The 21964-nt window shown below is 44.3% G+C and overlaps 1 pseudogene; it reads left to right on the plus strand.

The window, feature by feature from the left end:
* Positions 1-16166: 16166 nt before the first annotated feature.
* On the plus strand, positions 16167-21714 carry LOC123139249 (BAG family molecular chaperone regulator 7-like; annotated as a pseudogene).
* Positions 21715-21964: the final 250 nt, after the last annotated feature.

Below are 21964 nucleotides of genomic sequence, written 5' to 3' on the forward strand. Positions count from 1 at the left end.
CACGCAGCTGGCCAGCGCGGTCAACGCGAGCGGGGACGAGCGGGCGAGCGAGCTGCTCTGTTCGTCAGGAAGCAGAGCAGCGGCGGCGAGCTGGCTTGGCGGCAGCGCGGCGGCGGGATCCGGCCAGGAAGGGCCGTGGCTGGAGGAGGAGGTGGATCCAGCCGGATCCGAGGCAGGGAAGGGCGCGGACGGCACCGGTGAGGAGCACGGCGATGGGGCGTGATGCAGGGGAGACAGACAGGGTCCCGAACGGCGGCTTCGCGGATCCGGTGGGACGAACGGGCGACGGCGGAACGGTTGACTCGGAGCAGAGCAAGGGCATCCATGGCGGCCATCCACGGCGTCGGGCAGGGAGCTTCGGGCGGCCATGGCGTGGACGAGGCGAAGCAGAACGACGACGGCGGCATGGAACAAGGGCGAGCTCCTGCTCGTTCCTGGGAAGGAGAGAGGCCACCGTGAGAGAGAGAAAGAGAGGGAAAACAGGAGGAAGAGGAGGGCCGGCGGTGCTCATCTGCTGTTGCTGCTTGGGTGGCGCGCACGGGAAGCACGGGAAGATGCAGGGGTGCCTGGCGCTGCGGGATCGGGGCTCCACTGCTCGAGCTCCTCGGGCGCGTGCTCACGCACGAGATCGAGAGGAGGCTGGGCCTCGGGAACCGAGGAGGTGGCGGCTGTGGTTGGTGGATTTTTGGATCGGAAGGACTGGTGGGATGGGGATCGAGGGGAGACGGCTGGCCTGTGGGTGGCTGCGAGAAGGATCTGGGGAGATCCCAAGGCGGAAGGTGAGTGCGGCGGCGGCGGCAGGGACAAACTGCCTAGAAGTTAGGGTTTGTCCAAAATGACTAAGGGTGGACTATATATACCCCACAGATTAGGTTAAGGGCTATCTCGGTCCCTCGGATCGAAAACGGACGGTCGCGAAAAAAAAATAGCTAGGGAGTCCAAAAGAGAAAACAGAGATATTTTGTAGATGTTAGGGGATGATCCGGACACAACGGTAATGACTGCCCGGGTCGGGTTTAGGGGAGTTTTCGGACGCACGCAAGAGGGGTTTGACGAAACGCCATGGAGACAAAGGGTTTTGAGTATTGTGCAAAGAGGGTCAAACGGTCGGGCAACAACAGAATGGTCGGTCTGAGAAAGGTCAATAGAGACGAGGAAGAAGCGGCAACTAACAACGGATGCATGTTTTATGAAAACATGCAGATGCAATGCGCATGATGCTATGAGACAAGATGCATAACAAAAACAAAATGCAAAACAACAGACAAAAACCCAACCACGAAGGAAATAAAATAACACACCTCCGGAAAAGGCAAGAGTTGGAGTTACGAATATGGAAAATTGCATCCGGGGCGTTACAACACTCCACCACTACGAGAGGATCTCGTCCCGAGATCTAGGATGGCACCGGAGGGAAAAGGAAGAGGAGAGGTAAAACAAAGTTGCTTCTTTGACGAACGAGTGAAACCATGAACCTTGAGAGGTTGAGCAATTTAAAGAAAGAGTATAATAGAGATGAACGAGATTGCAAACAATCCGTTAGAAAGATGAACAAGGAGCATTATGGGAACTTGAAGGTTGCAAAGACATGAATCAAGAGTTTGATGGACAAGATAGAATTAGAAATCACTCCGGTTAAAACAAGATCAGAGAGGAAGAATTCGGGCAGCACTCTGGTTGAACAGAGATGCAAGACTTGATAAAATGAGAGAACTTGAGCAAAAGGGACACAACACTCCGGTTAAATGGATAAGTCAAGAGAAGAACATGATCCTGACAAAACAAGAAGATGGGTTGCAGAGAGGAGCATCACAATGCCTCCGGAATAGAAGAAAGAGTGGAATGGAATGAACAAAGTGAAACAAGATCTTGAGAGAGCACGATAACAACAAATGCTAGAACGGAGTTGTTGGAAAACCAACAACGAAAAGATAAGCTTGCTATGGTCTTGTGGAGTACATCTCAAATAATGAGGTGACAACCTGCCACTTACGAAAAACAAGATTGGATTGATATGAACAAGAAGACGAGAAACTTATTTCACCGGGAGGATAAATGAAGAAACTTGGATCATTTATAAGCACCATAATAACAACCATCCTTAGGGAAGGATTAAGGTGAAATATAATCCAAGCTAACTCCAATGACGAGATTAATGGATTTAAACTACCTCATTCTTGATAATTTGTGAATCATGAAACACGAAGGGAACATTATCAAGAATAACATAATACCACCTCAAAAGATAAGGTAGAAAGAATTGCACTTCGAAATGCAAGATGAAGAATACTTGAGCTCCTCAAAACAAAACATGTGTTGAGCACCATGTTTATTTTAGAGTATAGCTTGGCGGGTCATAACTTCGAGAGAAAACCTGAAGAACAATTGAAGAATGAAAGGAATCCTTGATGAACCACCATGTAGAGCCTCCATGAAGAACTCCGGTAATAAAAGGATGATAAAAAGAAAGAGAAGTTGAAAACACAAGGTGAAGCCTTGCGATGACTTAGATGGAGCTTTGCGACGAGATAATGCGGAAAACTTAGAACTCCGGAAGAAAGATGAACAATAAGCAGCCAAGAATTTATTCCTCCTGAACAAACTCTGAAGGAAAGGATTAATCACTTGGATGAAACCAGAATAAGAATTATGTTATGCGTATCCTTCACCAATTTAAATTGATGACAAGCAACGGATTTGGCATACTACTTATTCTTGTGGAAAGGATTAAGAGAGATATGGCGTAAACTTGAGAAGGTCTTCAACGAACCACCGGTAGGATTTGGAAAGAACGAATGAATTGATATGATAACAAAGAAAGAGAACTCTTGAACGAACCACTGTAAGAATTGAAATTGAATGTAGCAAATGCACAAATCACCGGGAAGAATTGCAAAATGAATGAAGATACTTTAGGGTATTTAGATACATGAGAACGAAGAGAGCATGAGCCGATTAAAGATCACTTGAACAAGGCACTGGTAAGATCGGAGAATGATAACTGCAAACTGAGAATGAATAAATCTGAATTGATGGACTCCGGATGACAAACTGAGAAGACTCTTGAATAACTCCGGATGGATGAAAAGAATTCTCACGATCAAAACAATTATGAGAGGATGGCAACAAGCTAGCACCATGAATCTTGAAGAGAATAGAGCAAGATTAAAGAGAAACTCTTCTTCGGTCTTCAAATGATGAGAATGACAACGAGAAACACCACCAAGAATTATTTAGACACTCCGAAAGAATAAAAACGAAGAGGTTGAGCCAACGATGAAAAGAATTTGAAAGATCTTGGAGAAGGACATATGACTGATGATAATTCATTCTTACATCAAACTTCGAAAAGAATTTGAGAATCGCTCGTGATAATTAGAAGAGTCAGGTAAGATCCTGGGAAAAGACCTGTGGGTTAGGGCCCACTCAAAAGAACACCGTTGAAAAGATTTAAAAGAGATGTTGCACCGTTGAATTAAATGACTTGAATGAGATACCAATCTTGAAAGAGATTGAACGAATGCAGAGTGGAAACACGAATCTTCGAGATATCTTGAGCACTCCGGAACAATAGAATAGCGAGAAATGAATGAATATGAGGAGCACTGTCAAGAGAAGGTATTTGAGACGAGAAAAAGGGGATATAATCGACAAATCTTGACTTGAATCCACCGGAGAAGAGAAAGGAATGAGGAATGACGAACTTGAAGCTCCATTAGAATCTTCATGAGAATCACCGGATAAGAACATTGACGGAAAAGAATGGAGAAACTTCCCATCAATAAAATGGATACTCGATTAAGAAATCTGAGTCCTTGAAGAAAAAGGGGTGGGAGGGCGGGAAAACAAAAACAACTTGGGACGGATGAAACAAACACCGTTGAGAGAACTGAGAGGTGATCTTGCGAATGTTGAAATGATCGGATCCACTTGAAGAGAAAGACGCTGGTTGAAAAGGATTGACATGACAATCTCGATTGTCGAGAAGGATTGGTATTCACATCGGAGTATGAGAACACCATTTCGGAAAGGTATGGAATCAACACTTGACATTGAAGCAACTCGAATACCACAACTCAAAACAAAAACAAAGGACTGGCTTGCAGAATAAGCCGGAACAAACATATGATAGAGATTCCGTCCGAAGTTTTCGTGGTGGGGCCCACACGGGCTCGAGTGTACAGCACCATCATGTACAAGGCAGTGCACATGACATACGAAGTGTCCCCGAGTCGGCATAGCCAAGGACTCTTTAAGACACAACGAGACCACTGTAAAAACGACCGTGGAATAGGCGGACCACTAGACGTCGAACCCCAATTTCATATCATACATCTGTCGAAAAGATATCCTAAGAGCTACTTGAATTCCCACCTATGAAACTCCCGAAATTTTCCGGTTATGCAATCAGGTGTTGGGGATACAGGGGAAGCATAATATCTCACCCAAACTAGCAAATCCTACATCCAGCTGTATCCATCCTTCAACACATAACCAAGAAACCTTCGGAAATCATCTACCTCAACCTTCGAAAATCATCCGTTATACAAGTTATGGCGATACTCCCGAACTCCCGCCCCAGTACTGGGTGGCGTCGAGGTTATCTCACCAACGAACTGCATAAAAGAGATTTTCGATGTCGGCGTACTAAACTCAGGTATTCCAGAATTGCAACGATAAAATTATGATGACAACACCTCAGAGCTCAACTCCCCGGGACACTTCCACTAAAACCCCTGACAGGAGGCACCAAGACAATGTTCTCATCATAAAACCATCGGAACGATTCCAAGATACCCGCGTGATCCTAAAAAAATTTTAGTGAAATTTGAGAAGAGAAGAGTCAAAACTCTACGTCAGGATGCCTTACCAGAGCGATGAGGAGACTGGGAAGTAAAAAGAATTCCTAAACTCTCCGATATATAATTCCTAAATGACTCAAAACATTTTTTCTAGACACAACTCGGCTGCTAAAAACGATCAATCAGTGGGGCTCCTAAGGTCGGGGAAGGCTCTGATTACCAACTTGTAACGCCCTCGATGCGGCTATATCTCCCACGTGTCGAAGCACGACTTAGAGGCATAACCGCATTGAAAGCAATGTCGCAAGTGAGGTAATCTTCACACAACCCATGTAATACATAAGGGAAAGAGATACATAGTTGGCTTACAATCGCCACTTCACACAATTACATGAATAAAGCATTACATCATCCAGATACAATCAAGGTCCGACTACGGAACCAAAATAAAAGAAGAACCCCAAATGCGACAAAGGTCCCCGATCGACCCCAACTGGGCTCCACTACTGATCAACTAAACGAAACAACACAAAGGGCAAGATCTTCATCGAGCTCCTCCTGAGCTTGGTTGCGTCATCTGCACGGACTTAACGGCACCTGCAAGCTGGTTTTGGAAGTATCTGTGAGCCACGGGGACTCAGCAATCTCGCACCCGCGAGATCAAGACTATTTAAGCTTATAGGAAGGATGGAGTAATGAGGTGGAGCTGCAGCAAGCGACTAGCATATATGGTGGCTAACATACGCAAATGAGAGCGAGAAGAGAAGGCAAAGCACGGTCGATAAAAGTATGATCAAGAAGTGATCCTATACAACCTACGTCAAGCATAACTCCAACACCGTGTTCACTTCCCGGACTCCGCCGGAAAGAGACCATCACGGTTACACACGCGGTTGATGTATTTTAATTAAGGTCAACTTCGGGTTTTCTACAACCGGACGTTAACAAATTCCCATCTGCCCATAACCGCGGGCACGGCTTTCGAAAGTTCAATCCCTGCAGGGGTGTCCCAACTTAGCCCATCACAAGCTCTCACGGTCAACGAAGGAATAGACCTCCACCCGAGACATTCCGATCAGACTCGGTATCCCGGTACAACAAGACATTTCGACAGGGTAAAACTAAACCAGCAACACCGCCCGAATGTGCCGACAAATCCCGATAGGAGCTGCACATATCTCTTTCTCAGGGCACACTCAGATTGTCTTAGGTACGGGTAGGCCAACCCAGAGTTGCCCCTGGTGGCCACCGGCAGCTGACAGGTTGGACCAACACTCAGAGGAGCACTGGCCCGGGGGGGGGGGTAAAATAATGATGACCCTCAGGAGCGCGACTCCCAAGGGAAAAGAAAAGGCTAGGTGGCAAATGGTAAAACCAATGTTGGGCATTGCTGGAGAAGCTTTACTTAAGGCGAACTGTCAAGGGGTTCCCATTATAGCCCAACCGCGTAAGGGACGCAAAATCCGGGAACATAACACCGATATGACGGAAACTAGGGCGGCAAGAGTGGAACAAAACACCAGGCATAAGGCCGAGCCTTCCACCCTTTACCAAGTATATAGATGCATTAATTAAGTAAGATATATTGTGATATCCCAACAAGTAAACATGTTCCAACAAGGAACGATCTCCATGTTCCAACAAGGAACAAACTTCAATCTTCACCTGCAACTAACAACGCTATAAGAGGGGCTGAGCAAAGCGGTAACATAGCCAATCAACGGTTTGCTAGGACATGGTGGGTTAGAGGTTTGACATGGCAATTTGGGTGGCTGACAAGCAAAGTGGTAGGCATCGTAGCATTGGCATGGCAAAAGAGCGAGCAAACTAGCATAGCAAAGATAGTAGTGATTTCGAGGGTATGATCATCTTGCCTGAAATCCCGCAAGGAAGAAGAACGAGTCCATGAAGAAGACAAACGGACGTAGTTGAACGGATCCTCACAAACGCGACGTTATCGGAACCAACCCGAAGAAGCAATCACCGGAAAAGAAGCACACAACATAGTAAATAACCAACACATCAACATGGCATGATGCACAAACGAGTATGATGCATGTCCGGTTTAATGAAGCATGGCATGGCAAAGTGCACAAGCAGTTCTACAAATTAAGTGGAGATCAATATGCAACGAGTTGCATATTGACGAAACACCACAACAAGTTATTTAGTTTGATCTCGTTTATGTACTCAACAATATTAAATGTTGGTTAACATGGCAAGAGGGTGAAGCAAAGTAAAACTACCTATCTAGTCAAGTTTAAATGAGGCCGGAAGCAACGAACAACAATTCCGAAAACTCCCCATATGCATATTTTAGATTAGGTCCTGTTCTGCCCTAAACACAATTTTAGAGTTGTTTAATATGCAAATAAAGGTCACCATGATAAACTAGGCAAATTTCTACCCCATTTACATATAAAGTTTATTAAAATTGGAGTTACGGTTATTTAGTTATGAAATAAAGCATTTTAGCATGGCATAGGAGCAAATTAATGCAAACAGCATTTTTATCATCTCAAACATAGATGAAAGTTGGATATTATTAATCTACACAAAATTCTGAGCAAGTTTCATATATAAATCATTTTAATCTGATGCACGGTTCATGAGTTAGTAAATGCATGAACATGAGGGGTTTTTCTGTAAAACTGCAGTTCACTGGATAATAGACAAATTCAGATCTGGGAAAAAAACATGATACGGGCCGAAACTGACTGCAGCAGGCCCAACAGAAGGAAAAAAAACAAAAAGAAAGGAAGGCGCTGGGGGCCTCACCCATGGGCTTCGGCCCGGCTGGAGGAGAGGCCTGGCAGGCCGGCTGGGGGGGCTTGCTGCGGCTGCAGCCCACGCAGCTGGCCAGCGCGGTCAACACGAGCAGGGATGAGCGGGCGAGCGAGCTGCTCTGTTCGTCAGGAAGTAGAGCAGCGGCGGCGAGCTGGCTTGGCGGCAGCGCGGCGGCGGGATCCGGCCAGGAAGGGCCGTGGCTGGAGGAGGAGGTGGATCCAGCCGGATCCGAGGTAGGAAAGGGCGCGGACAGCGTCGGTGAGGAGCACGGTGATGGGGCGTGATGCAGGGGAGACAGACAGGGTCCCGAACGGCGGCTTCGCGGATCCGGCGGGACGAACGGGCGACGGCGGAACGGTTGACTCGGAGCAGAGCAAGGGCATCCATGGCGGCCATCCACGGCGCCGGGCAGGGAGCTTCGGGCGGCCATGGCGTGGACGAGGCGAAGCAGTATGACGACGGCGGCATGGAGCAAGGGCGAGCTCCTGCTCGTTCCTGGGAAGGAGAGAGGCCACCGTGAGAGAGAGAAAGAGAGGGAAAACAGGAGGAAGAGGAGGGCCGGCGGTGCTCATCTGCTGTTGCTGCTTGGGTGGCGCGCACGGGAAACACGGGAAGATGCAGGGGTGCCTGGCGCTGCGGGATCGGGGCTCCACTGCTCGAGCTCCTCGGGCGCGTGCTCACGCACAAGATCGGGAGGAGGCTGGGCCTCGGGAACCGAGGAGGTGGCGGCTGTGGTTGGTGGATTTTTGGATCGGAAGGACTGGTGGGATGGGGATCGAGGGGAGACGGCTGGCCTGTGGGTGGCTGCGAGAAGGATCTGGGGAGATCCCAAGGCGGAAGGTGAGTGCGGCGGCGGCGGCAGGGACAAACTGCCTAGAAGTTTGGGTTTGTCCAAAATGACTAAGGGTGGACTATATATACCCCATAGATTAGGTTAAGGGCTATCTCGGTCCCTCGGATCGAAAACGGACGGTCGCGAAAAAAAAATAGCTAGGGAGTCCAAAAGAGAAAACAGAGATATTTTGTAGATGTTAGGGGATGATCCGGACACAACGGTAATGACTGCCCGGGTCGGGTTTAGGGGAGTTTTCGGACGCACGCAAGAGGGGTTTGACGAAACGCCATGGAGACAAAGGGTATTGAGTATTGTGCAAAGAGGGTCAAACGGTCGGGCAACAACAGAATGGTCGGTCTGAGAAAGGTCAACAGAGACGAGGAAGAAGCGGCAACTAACAACGGATGCATGTTTTATGAGAACATCCAGATGCAATGCGCATGATGCTATGAGACAAGATGCATAACAAAAACAAAATGCAAAACAACAGACTAAAACCCAACCACGAAGGAAATAAAATAACACACCTCCGGAAAAGGCAAGAGTTGGAGTTACGAATATGGAAAATTGCATCCGGGGCGTTACATATAGCCACCCTATTCACTCATGAGGAAAAAATTCGTTACTACTATATCCTTCAGTTATTTCCGTTCTTGTTAAAGGGTGATGCTAAAACATCATTTAATTCTCTTACTCCTGGTTGTGTATGTAATCCCCAGGATATGATTTATTACTTCTCTACTAAATATTTCCCCGCTCATAAGAAACAAGCTGCTTTAAGGGAAATATATAATTTTGTGCAAATTGAAGAAGAGAGTCTCCCACAAGCTTGGGGGAGGCTTCTCGAATTACTTAATTCTTTGCCTGATCATCCTCTCAAGAAAAATGAAATACTTGATATCTTTTATAATGGACTAAGTGATGGTTCCAGAGACCACCTGGATAGCTGTGCTGGTTGTGTTTTCAGGGAAAGAACTGTTGAGCAAGCTGAATTGCTATTGAATAATATATTGAGTAATGATAATGATTGGACACTTCCTGAACCAACTCCCAAGCCAACTCTTAAGGAAAGGAGTATTCTATTTCACAGTCCTGGAGATATGCAAGAGGCAAAGAAATCTATGAAAGAAAAGGATATTAAAGCTAAAGATGTTAAGAATTTACCACCTATTTAAGAAATACATGGGTTTGATAACCCGACACAGGTAGTAAAGGTAAATTATCTCTGTAGATTTGATGAAGGTGATATTCCCCGTAATAAGTCAGCTAGTCAATGCTTGGATGAGTTTGATAATTTTATTGTTAAACAAGAAAACTTCAATGCTTATGTTGGTAGACAATTGAAATGTAATGCTTATATGATTGAACACTTGAGTGATTATATGTCTAGAGTTAAATGTGAACTTAAACTTATTAGTAAACATGCTTCTATGGTTACCACTCAAGTAGAACAAGTGCTTGAAGCTCAAAATTATTTGCTCAATGAATTAAATAATAAGAAAAATGTTAATGCTGTCAGCGTTATGACTAGAGGGGGTAAAATGACTCAGGAACCTTTGTATCCTGAGGGCCACCCTAAGAGAGTTGAGCAAGATTCTCAAAGAACAAATGTTGATGCACTTAGTCCTTCTAAGAAGAATAAAAAGAAAAATGATAGGACTTTGCATGCTTCTAGTGAACCTGTTGTTGACACACCTGAGAATCCCAACGATATTTCTATTTCTGATGCTGAAACACAATCTAGTGACAAACATGAACCTAGTGACAATGTTAATGATGATGTTCATGTTGATGCTCAAACTTGCAATAACAATGATGTAGAGATTGAACCTGCTGTTGATCTTGATAACCCACAATCAAAGAATCAACATTATGATAAGAGAGACTTCGTTTCTGAAGCACGGTAAAGAAACAGAACCATGGGTTGAGAAACCCGTGCCTTTCCCTCCTAAACCATCCAAGAAAAAGGATGATGAGGATTTTGAGCGCTTTGCTGAAATGATTAGACCTATCTTTTTGCGTATGCGTTTGACTGATATGCTTAAAATGAACCCTTATGCTAAGTACATGAAGGATATTGTTACAAATAAAAGAAAGATACCAGAAGCTGAAATTTCCCCCATGCTTGCTAATTATACTTTTAAGGGTGGAATACCAAAGAAACTCAGAGATCCAGGAGTACCAACTATACCATGCTTCATTAAAAGAAACTGTGTTAAAACTGCTTTATGCGATCTTGGAGCCAGTGTTAGTGTTATGCCTCTCTCTTTATATCATAGACTTGATTTTAATAAATTGACACCTACTGAAATATCTTTGCAAATGGCTGATAAATCAACTGCTACACCTGTCGGCATTTGTGAGGATGTGCCTGTTGTGGTTGCAAACGTTGCTTTTTTAACGGACTTTGTTATTCTTGATATTCCCGAGGACGATAGTATGTCGTTTATACTTGGTAGAGCCTTTTTGAATACTGCAGGGGCTATTATTGATTGAAACAAAGGCAGTGTCACTTTTCATGTTAAAGGTAATGAGCATACGGTACATTTTCCAAGGAAACAACCTCTAGTCCATAGTATCAATTCTCTATTGGAAAAATTTCAACGATTACTATTGGAGGTTTTGAATCCCTCTTCCTACTGTCAAGAAGATATATTATATTCTTATTGTTGGGGACATGCATATCCCCATTGAGGTAACCTAGTGTGATTCGAAAATTCTTCGGTTTCATGTTATTTCGGAAAGAGTTTGTTAACAACACTTGATCAATCTTGTTAGTGCATTTCTTTTGATGAGCATGAGATGGATGAAGTTAGAAAGCACAAATCTCTGTACCCTCCTTTTACTTTATTTTATTTAGATTAAATAAAGCAAAAATAGTATTTTCTGTCTGTTTCTGAGTTATCCTTGCAACAAAAAATACCCCGAAAATAAAAGTTCTCCAAACGTCCTGAAAATGAAATATGATTTTTTGTAGAATATTTAAGAATATCTGGCATTGGCAACACACCAGGGGGCCCTACCATTTGGCCACGAGGGTGCTGGGTGCACCCCCGTGCCTCGTGGGCCCCACGTGGACCCCCTCCACTTATTCCAGCACCCACCCGCTTCGTCTTCCTCCAGAAAAAAATCCTCCCATAGCTCAAACCCGTGTTCTAGCTCATCTTGCTGCCATTTTTGATCTCCTTGCTCAAAGCTCCATTCACAAAACTGTTTTGGGGGATTGTTCTTTGGTATGTGACTCCTCCAATTGTCCAACTAGTTTTTGTTCTAGTGCCTTACTTATTGCAAATTTTGCTTCTTAGGTGACCCTGTTCTTGAGCTTGCATGTCAAATTTATATGGTCCCATGTAGTTCTAATGCATGATATAGTCTCAAGGCACTTGCGGGAGAAGTTGCTATCAATCTTGTTTGGCTTGTTCACTTTTATTTTGAGTCACTAAAAACTTCAGAAATTTTTCAGAGGAAGGAAAAATGTTTAGGAAGATGTACCAAGGTGGTTCCTTAAGGAAGCAAGGACCAAGGCTCGTGATACATGAGCCGAATGATGAACCACCGAGGGAAGCTCAAGTGCGGCCTTGTGAATGGCCGTCAGAGGAGTTTATGGTCCAAGCAGGCATCAAGGATGAATTTGACGCGTATGTGTGTAATGCTGAACTTGAGGACTTCGTGTATGATAAGTGCCCACAATACTACTACCTAACTCATTCCTTTTTTAGAAGGTTTAAATTTACATCATCGCGCAATTCTCACACTATTCTATTTGATCTTTATGATAAATCTTATACCATGGACCTAGAATATTTTAATCCTGCTTGTAAACTCCTGCGGTGCGGCAATGTTAGTGAACCTCACAAATCTGAATATAAAGACTTTCGTGCATGAGGAATCGCATCCGACATAATTATCCATCACTAATCCATTGCCTACGAGCTTTTCACATATTGATCTTTGCTTAGTTACTTTTCTGTTGCCACTATTACGATTACTACAAAACTGCTATTGTTACTTTTGCCACTGTTACCGTTACTTCCATACTACTTTGCTACTAAGTACTTTGCTACGGATATTAAGTCTTTCAGGTGTGGTTGAATTGACAACTCAGCTGCTAATACTTGAGAATATTCTTTGGCTCCCCTTGTGTCGAATCAATAATTTGGGTTGAATACTGTACCCTCGAAAACTATTGCCATCCCCTATACTTGTCGGTTATCAGAGACACCACCCTCCAAAAGGTAATAAATTGGGTGTTGATGATGAATTCCTTGCTCTTGTGCTTCAAATGATAGTCTCCCCAACACTCAACTCTCTCTCTCTCTCGGATTTGGATTTGGTGTAAAGAAGATTTGAGTGGAAAGCAACTTGGGAAAGGCTAGAGATCAAGATTCTTGTGGTTGGAATGGAATGTCTTGGTCTCAACACATGAGTAGGTGGTTCTCTCTCAAAAAATGTATGCTGGAAGTGTAGGTACGTTCTGATGGCTCTCTCCATGAATGAAGAGTTGGTGGAGGGGTATATATAGCCACCACACAAAATCTAACTGTTACACACAATTTACCAAACTCGGTGGGACTGAATAATGAAACTCGGTCAGACCGATTTAGTTCAAAATGTGACCGTTAGGATTTTCGGTGGGACCGATATGAACAACTCGGTGGGACTGATGTACTATGGTTAGGGTAAAACCTCATCTCGGTTTGACCGATTACACAAACTCGGTGGGACCGATTTTGGTAATAAGCTAACCAGAGAGTTGGTCAAGCAAACTCGATGAGACCGACTGCATATCTCGATGAAAGCGAAATAATTGCAACAGGCACCAGAGTGTTTGAAAGCCCATCTCGGTGAGACGGAGATCCCATCGGTGAGACCGAACTGATTAGGGTTTCAGGCAGTGGCTATGTCAAGTGAACTCTGTGGCGGCGAATATATCAAATCGGTGGGGCCGAGTTTGACTTTTGGTTTGGGACATATGTGGATATGAGGAAGTGGTTGAGGGCTTTGGAGCATATCACCAAGCACTTTGAGCAAGCAAGACATTAAAAAACACCTCATCCCCTTTTAATAGTATTGGTTTTCCTATGGACTCAATGTGATCTTAGATCACTAAAATCAAAATGTAGAGTCCTGAGCTTTAGAGCTTTTGCCAATCCTTTGTCCTTAGCATCTTGAAGGGGTTCCACATCCTCTTGTCCACGCCACTCCACTGTTCAACTCATCTGAAATATACTAGATAAAAGTATTACTCCAACAAGAGATCTGTTGATATTAATTACCAAAATCACCCGGGGAGCACTTGTGCTTTCACAACCGCCTACTAGCACGGGGTCCTGTTCATCCAACCCCCACCCGGAACTGTTCATCCCCAGCTAACAAACCGGCTCGACTCACCATGTCTCGACTCATTCTACGTACTGCGCACATGGTAGCAATGGTCACTGTTCATCGAGAGGAATTCCAACGCCGGCTCGATCGGCTTTAGTAAGCAGCAGTAGTGATCGATCGCTCAGGTTTAGTTAGCAGTAGCAGCGAAGGAATTGCTCATGTTTAGTTAGCAGCGAATGAATCACTCGGGTTTAGTTAACAGCCAAGGGGTTGATTGCTCGGGTTTAGTAACGTGCGATAGCTCCGGGTTCAGTTAGCCAACGCCTGCACACACACGCGCACACGAGAGAAATGCACAAACCATAGTGCATCGCTCGGCCCCGAGCACACACCATAACTGGGAACTCCATGATATTTTCCTCGCCCTCGCTTCTAGCACGATTTTTTCCATCATGGACGACCCAAAGAATGTCATGCAGCTGCGTCTCCGGCCTGCCCAGGATGAAAAGCTCATTTTATGTCATGATTTTTTCTCATAGAAGTAGGTTCCCACCACATCTATGATGATACCAGGTTTTGTCACAATTATCATCATAGAAGTGTCATAAGCATGACAGAAAAAAATCATTCAGCCAAAAATGTCACGGGTCTGTCTTTTTTGTAGTGCTTTGCAACGGGAAGTGAGTGACAACCATGATCTCAGGGGCTTGGAATTAGTGGCGCAGTTTCCTTGAGGCCATGATGAGGCTAAAGATCAACTTTTGCACACCAGAGTAAGGAACTGACGAAATACACCGGGCGCTGCACCACTTTCTTCCTTGCCATGTCCTTGGGTTTGCTCTCGCTTCCATGCTCACTTCTATCCTGATCCTTATCTGGTTCTGCCGGTTCTTGCTCACTCTATGCTTTGTCTACTTCCCACTGAGCCACCAAGGCTGCCCTAACCACTTGGTTGGTTGTCGTTAAGTATAGCAGCAACGGCTCTTGCAGCTTGGGAGCAACCAAGGTGGGCACAGTGGACAAGTAGGCCTTCAACTCTTGCAAAGCCCCATCTTCTTCTAGGGTCCATTTCATGGGTCCTGCCTTCTACAGGATTTTTAAGACCAGCAGGGCACGCTCGGCTGACTTGGATATTAATCTGCTTAGCGCGGCAACGCACCCTGTCAAACGCCTCACATCCTTGACCGTCCTTGGTGCTTGGATCTGCTCGATAGCTTTAATCTTGTCAGGGTTGTCTTCGATCCATCGATGGGACATGAAGAAACCAAGTAGCTTGCCGGACGGAACGCCAAACACACACTTCTCCGGGTTGAGCTTCAAGTTGATCTTGCATAGATTAGCAAATGTCTCCTCCAAGTCCTGGACGAGGGTTGCTCTGTCCTTGGTCTTGACCACAATATCATCCATATAAGGCTCAATGTTTCTGTGTAGCTATGGCTCGCAACCAATCTGGACTGCCCTTGAAAAAGTAGACCCGGTACTCTTTAATTCGAATGGCATGCGGATAAAACAGTATGTACCATATGGGGTGATGAACGAGGTCTTCTCTTCGTCTTCCTTGGACATGAAGATCTAGTAATACCCAGAATATGCGTCAGGAAAGGAAAGCAAATCGCAGCCCGAAGTGGAATCCACGATCTGATCAATGCGCGGCAAGGGAAATGGGTCCTTCGGGCAAGCCTTGTTGAGATCTATGAAATCTATGGAAAGCCTCCATTTCCTGTTAGCCTTCCGGACCACCACTGGACTTGCTAACCATGTGGGATGTAGCACTCCTCTGACCAAACCAGCTTATTCAAGTTTCTTGATCTCCTCTATAATAAAACGTTGCCTCTCCAAGGCCTGCTTCCAAACTTTTTGTTTGACGGTCAGGCTTGTGGGGAGACAGCAAGGTGGTGCTCGATTACCTCCCTGGAAACACTGGGGATATCAGATGGTTGCCAGGCAAACACATTGATATTCTTCTGTAGTAAGGCAACGAGCGCACTTTCCTATTCACTACTGGAAACAGGAAACTTGCCATCAGCTAGCTCTTTGCCATCTGCTAGCTGATGGCAAAGAACGTCTTTGCCATCTGCTTATAAAAAACAGATGGCAAAGAACTGACAGACAGCAAAGAACATGGTTGCCATCAGCCAATTCTTTGCCATCTGCTAGTGGATGACAAATAATCTTTGCCATCTGCCAACAGATAGCAAAGAGGTTGGCAAATCCTGTGGCCGTCAAGCGTGTAACGGCGTACCAGCCCCACCTCTTTGCCATCTGCCAGCAGACGACAAAGATTCTTTGCCATCTGCTGGCAGATGGCAAAGAGATGGGGTTATTTTTTTCCAAGTGAAAAAAACTGTGGGGTTATCCCCTCCCTCTCTCCCCACCCATCCAGGTAAAAAAAACGACGTTCGCATCTCATCCACACACCACCACCTACCTCCTCCCTCTCCGCCTCCTTCCCCTTCCTCCCACCCCCATCCTCATCCCCCTTCACCTTCCCCCACCACCCCGACCTCCTCGACCTCTACCTCCCCGCCGACCCCTTCTTTGCCCCGCCCCGCATCCCCTCCCCACACGCCTTCCTCCTGCACGACCTCACCGACCGCGTCGCCGTGCTCGAGCTCGCGGCCCGCGCGGCCGCCCCGCAGCCGGCGCGCCGCAAGTACACCTAGGTGGCCACGGAGCCCGGCGGCCGGAAGGTCAAGTGGACGGCGGAGGAGAAGCCGCGCGGCGGGGGCCGGACGCTCAAGTGGGAGGCGGAGCTCGCCTCCCCCAACGACGACGGATCGACCGCAAGTGGAGGTGGGAGGCCAAGTCCAAGGGCGGCGCCGGAGGCAAGACCAAGACCAAGTGGGGCACCGAGATCAAGGGCAAAGGCTCACTCGAGCCATGGTCGCATGCCTACACATGGGAGGAGGACTTCACCGCCTCCGACGACGACGAGGATGAGCTGGAGGTCGAGGAGCGCAGGCCGGAGAAGCCCAAGAAGATCAAGGCCGCCGCCAAGGACAAGGAGGATGTCAAGAAGAATAAGAAGCCGGCGAGGACGTGCATCCAGATCGAGTAGATCCCCGAGGACAACACCGCCGGCTGCGACGCCATCCGCAAGGTACGGTACTCAGCACAAAAGATGAGATTTTTGCGGGGGTTTGGGTTCTGTGGCCCGATCTGAACGAAATGTGTGATTTCCAGTAGAATTTCCAATAGATCCAAGTTACCTCTCGCTGGATTTGAGAGAAAATTTGGAATTTTAGAGGATGCTAGTGTCCACACTCTAGATCTGTGCTTAGTACTGGCTACAGATTGACTGAACTCTGCTCTGAATGATATCAGCTTGAGGATTCTGCTCCCTTGCAATGCACTACTGTCATATGTGTACTGACCGCCTGACATTTGTCTCTCTTTCTGATAATTCAGGCCTTTGCCATGGGGAACGGCAAGGGGAAGGCCAAGGAGCTGTCGCCGCAGGATGCCGTGCTGCTCATCCAGATGAACTACAGGGCGCACCTCGCCCACCGCTCCCAGGTGCTCAGCTCCCTGCGCGATCTCGCCGTCGCCAAGGCCAAGCTCAAGGAGCTCCAGTCCCTCTTCTACAACCTCTCCTACAGGCGCCGCCTCTCACACGACCACGAGGAGCGCCAGAGGTTCTCCGAGAAGATCATTGTCCTGCTCCTCACTGTCGACGCACTCGAGGTGAGCTTCGTCACGGCCTGTTTACGATTGCCGATTGCTGATTGCTGATTGCCATTGCTGTGTTGTGGATTTGAAATTCAGTTACTGCATACACTGGTTAACACTATTACTAGTGAGACAAAAAATAAATAAATGAAAGCACACAAGGATGATTACCATGCTATTTAGCTCAGCATCTGTCCAACATATGTATGCACTTGAGATGATCTCCATCAGAACCGTTCGTCATTGCCATTGCTGTGTTGTGAATTTGAAATTTACTTGCTAGTTAGTACAGTACATTGTTGGTTTGAGGATGGTCTATCAGGGTTGTGTACATAAGTATGATTTTTTAGCAGTGCTTTAGTGTCTGAAGGTATTGTATAGCGATGCATTATAATTGAAAAAATAAATCAAAGCTCACTACAAAGATTAAGATGCTATTGAACATCTGTTCTTGTCACTGATGAGTGTGCATGTATATGTGCTCAACCAAGTATGTAGTTCCTGTTAACACATATTGCACGATCACTTTTTCAATAAATATGGTAGAATGGGTGCCAGCACTCCTCAGTATGGAGATAAATACTATCATATTCACGGGTAATGTTTGATCTCAGTTCTCAGTTGTATCTTCGGTGCTTCATTAGGTCCAAGCATGATAATATTCTTACATTCAGTACTGTTGCTTGTTTCCCAGTTATATCTTATATCGAATGATTTCCATGGTAATGGTATATCAAGTGCAGGGGCCTCTGGGCATTTAAATGTTTGTTTCAGCTTATGGTAGCTGAACTAACAATACCGTGAACATTTCTAAGGCCATGCTGTTATTGAGTATAGTGAAGGAGAATGTAGTCTGTTTCTTGTGATAACTGAATAATTTTCTGTCATTGCCTTTGCCTCTGTAGGATTACGCGTCTGTTCATCAGTTACTGTGTTTATAGCTCTCATTGTTTTATGAACTCGAATAGCATGGGTTGCTTCCTGTTCTTGTGCTACCTTTCACTCTTTTATGAACTAACTAGCAGAGTGGCCCGCTCGATGCGCGGGCTAGAACTTTACAAAGTTAAATGGTGAAATTATATTATTTGATTTATCTAAAGGAAAAATTAAAACCAAATGTGAGACATTTTTTAATATAAGACTTTGCAAACATACTTTTTTAGTTCCAGAGTCATGTGCAGACAAATACTCAATTTAAATTTATAATTGATACATTGTGTCATAATCACTTATGTTTGGTAGTTCAAGTGGAAGTCCAAATCAATGGTGGGGATCTTTTATGAAGAAAACAATACTTTTGGTGTAAGATTTTGAAGAAAATAATTGGCCAGGTCATATTATCCTAATGTCTTGATTAGTCACAAACCATGTATGTTATCTCTTGGTTTCATCTAGGTGACGCAAATGCTTAACATGCAGTTTCACCTACATGAATGGTACATAGTACGTTGCCAAAATGATGAGCATCACTTCCAGTTTCCTATAACTGCAAATTAAGCATCTGAATAACCTAGGGCAAACGTAGCATGAACCGGGTAGTGCTTTTATGTAACTTCTGTCCCATTGTATTCTTGGTTTTCCGAAGTAAGTACATACAAGGAGCAAGTGCGTACAATGTTGTATGTCTCTCGACTATGATCCATAGAATTAGGCGCAGCCATCGTCTAATTATTTTTCATGCTTAAGCAATGTAATCATGCAAAAAATAGTAAGTATCTTGTTTGTCAAATATGCGGCCAACCTGGAAACTTCCACCGTAGAGCTGCTGCTCCTCCTCCTTATTAACTTTCTGCATCGTACATGCCATTGGTCCATTTTTTTAGAACCTGTCGCTGGCCTTTTTTTATGGTGTGAGCAGAATTAAGAGATCTCTCTGGAACTGTAGAATTAAGATTTTTTAACTTTACCCTCAATTAAGTACGTACATGATCAATGGAGCTGCGATGCCATCCTGTAATTCTTTTTCCGTTCTCAAGCAATGTTCTCATGGAAGAAATAGTAGTACGTATCTTGTTTGTGAAACATGCAGCCCAACCTGGAAACTTCCCCCATAGCTGTTGCTGCTCCTCTTGGTAAAAAAAGCTGTCGCTGCTCCTTTTAACGTTGATCGCACCTGCCGCACGTTGTTTTTTCTTCAAGTTTACCTACGGCTCGTCTCTTTTTGTGACGTGAGCATAATTAAGAAATCTCCTTTGATCTGTTGTATAAAGTTTTTTTTACTTTACCTGTCCCTTACTCTTTTTGTGAGACGTGGACAGAATTAAGAGATTTTCTTTGATCTGTTGTACTAAGTTTTTTTTTACTTTACCTGGCCCTTATTCTTTTTCTGTGACGTGGGTTAAATTAATTGATCTGTTTTGATTGGCCTAACAAAGAGATCTTTTTTTGACTAACAAAGAGATCTAGTCCAAGACGTTCTATAGATCTATAAGCATGGTATGGGCCAAGGTTTACTTATAAAGATCTAAGGGTCATGTTTTGTTGATTAATAGAGGGTACACCATATCAATGACCGAATGTTTCTGATTATTGTCGTAATTTCTAGCATATTTATCTTTTATTGGTTAACCCGTCAATTACTTTTATATATAAATAGATATGACTGACTCGTCAAAACCAAATGTACAGTCCATGTGCGAGAAGAACGGCCAGACCCCTCCGCCGATGCCAGTCATTGCTCCAGCGGGCACGGTGAGTTTCATTTGAACGGTCATTAGTTACTAGTCTTCACATTTGAGTTGCATCATGCTAACGATACATTGGAAATAATCTTTGGTGCAGCGTAACTCCCGACAAGCATCGACCGGTCCTTCTCCGTCTGCCACTGGTGCAACCGGTTCTACACCTACACCTACACCTTCGTGATGACGGTAAGTTTCCCAAGTGTTTTGCTTAATAGAGTTTTGTTGTGATGCCATGTTGTATCTACACATATCGTGCATAATGTGTGTATGTTTGAAATGCATTATATGTGGGGGATTCAACACCTAGTCGTGTGTCTTTGGTAGCCTTCCATACAGGGAAATGTCTCCTAGTGCTTCCACTGAGACATGGTAGTTCGCTACTGCTCCGGAACACATGGATTGACCGGCATGTGTCCTTCTTTGCTCCTGTGTCTGTCCCTACGGGGAAATGTCATGCGGTGTATCACCGAAGTCCTTGTAGCTTGCTACAACTTGGTTGCACTCGCTGATGACTGACACGTGCATTGCTGGGTCATGTATGTCTATCCCTGTACATTTTTGCCACCTTGGTTCTATGACTAGTCATGTCGGCCCGGGTTCTCTGCCATATGGACACTAGCGACATAATCATATACTTAGCATTTTTTCCTCCAAAATGGCTCAATATGCTTAGCTAGCTCAAAAATGACATAATAAGCTTAATTAGCTCCAAAATGACATATTTAACCTAGGATAGCTCTAAAATGACATATACTTAGCATTTTTCCTCCAAAATAACTTAATATGCTTAGCTAGCTTAAAAATGACATATTTAACCTAGGATAGCTCTAAAATGACCTATACTTAGCATCTTTTCCTCCAAAATGACTTAATATGCTTAGCTAGCTCTAAAATGATATAATATGCTTAAGAAATGACATATTTTAGGTCCTAAATGACTTCATTTGCTTAGCTAGCTCCAAAATGACATAATAACCTTACTTAGCTCCAAAATGACCTATTTAACCTAGGCTAGCTTTAAAATGACCTATACTTAGCATTTTTTCCTCCAAAATGACTCAATATGCTTAGCTAGCTCAAAAATTACATAATAAGCTTAATTAGCTCCAAAATGACCTATTTAACCTAGGATAACTCTAAAATGACCGATACTTAGAATTTTTTTCTCCAAAATGACTTAATATGCTTAACTAGCTTCAAAATGACCTATTTAACCTAGGATAGCTCTAAAATGACCTATACTTAGCATCTTTTCCTCCAAAATGACTTAATATGCTTAGCTAATTCTAAAATGACACAATATGCTTAAGAAATGACATATTTTAGCTCCTAAATGACTTCACATGCTTAGCTAGCTCCAAAATGACATAATAACCTTACTTAGCTCTAGAATCACCTTAGCATGGTTTACACCAAAATGACTTAGTATGCTTAGCTAGCTCAAAAATGACATAATAACCATACTTAGCTCCAAAATGACCTATTTTACAGATATAAGTTGCATCATAATAATCTTCACATTTTAGTTGCATCATAATAATCTTCTTCTAACTTTCTTCTTTCCCATTTTACAGATTTGCTTAAGATCACGGAAGCTTGGGTTGATGGAGTGCTTGTATTTAGTTTTTGTTTTGACCTTGTGAAACTTGCTACCTATGGATGAAACTATGTAATATTGATGAAACTATGTATATGTATGAATGAAACTTGCTACTATTTGTAACATGTATTGGATATATGTGTTCATGACTATTGGTAATATGTGTTGAATATGCTATATTGGTCATATAAATATATTTGTGTTTGATTTTCTGTGAAAATGAATTGATATAAGAAAAACAAAATTAAATGGGGCAATATAG

Source organism: Triticum aestivum, chromosome 6B (genome assembly GCF_018294505.1).
Source record: "Triticum aestivum cultivar Chinese Spring chromosome 6B, IWGSC CS RefSeq v2.1, whole genome shotgun sequence".
Classification (NCBI taxonomy): domain Eukaryota; kingdom Viridiplantae; phylum Streptophyta; class Magnoliopsida; order Poales; family Poaceae; genus Triticum; species Triticum aestivum.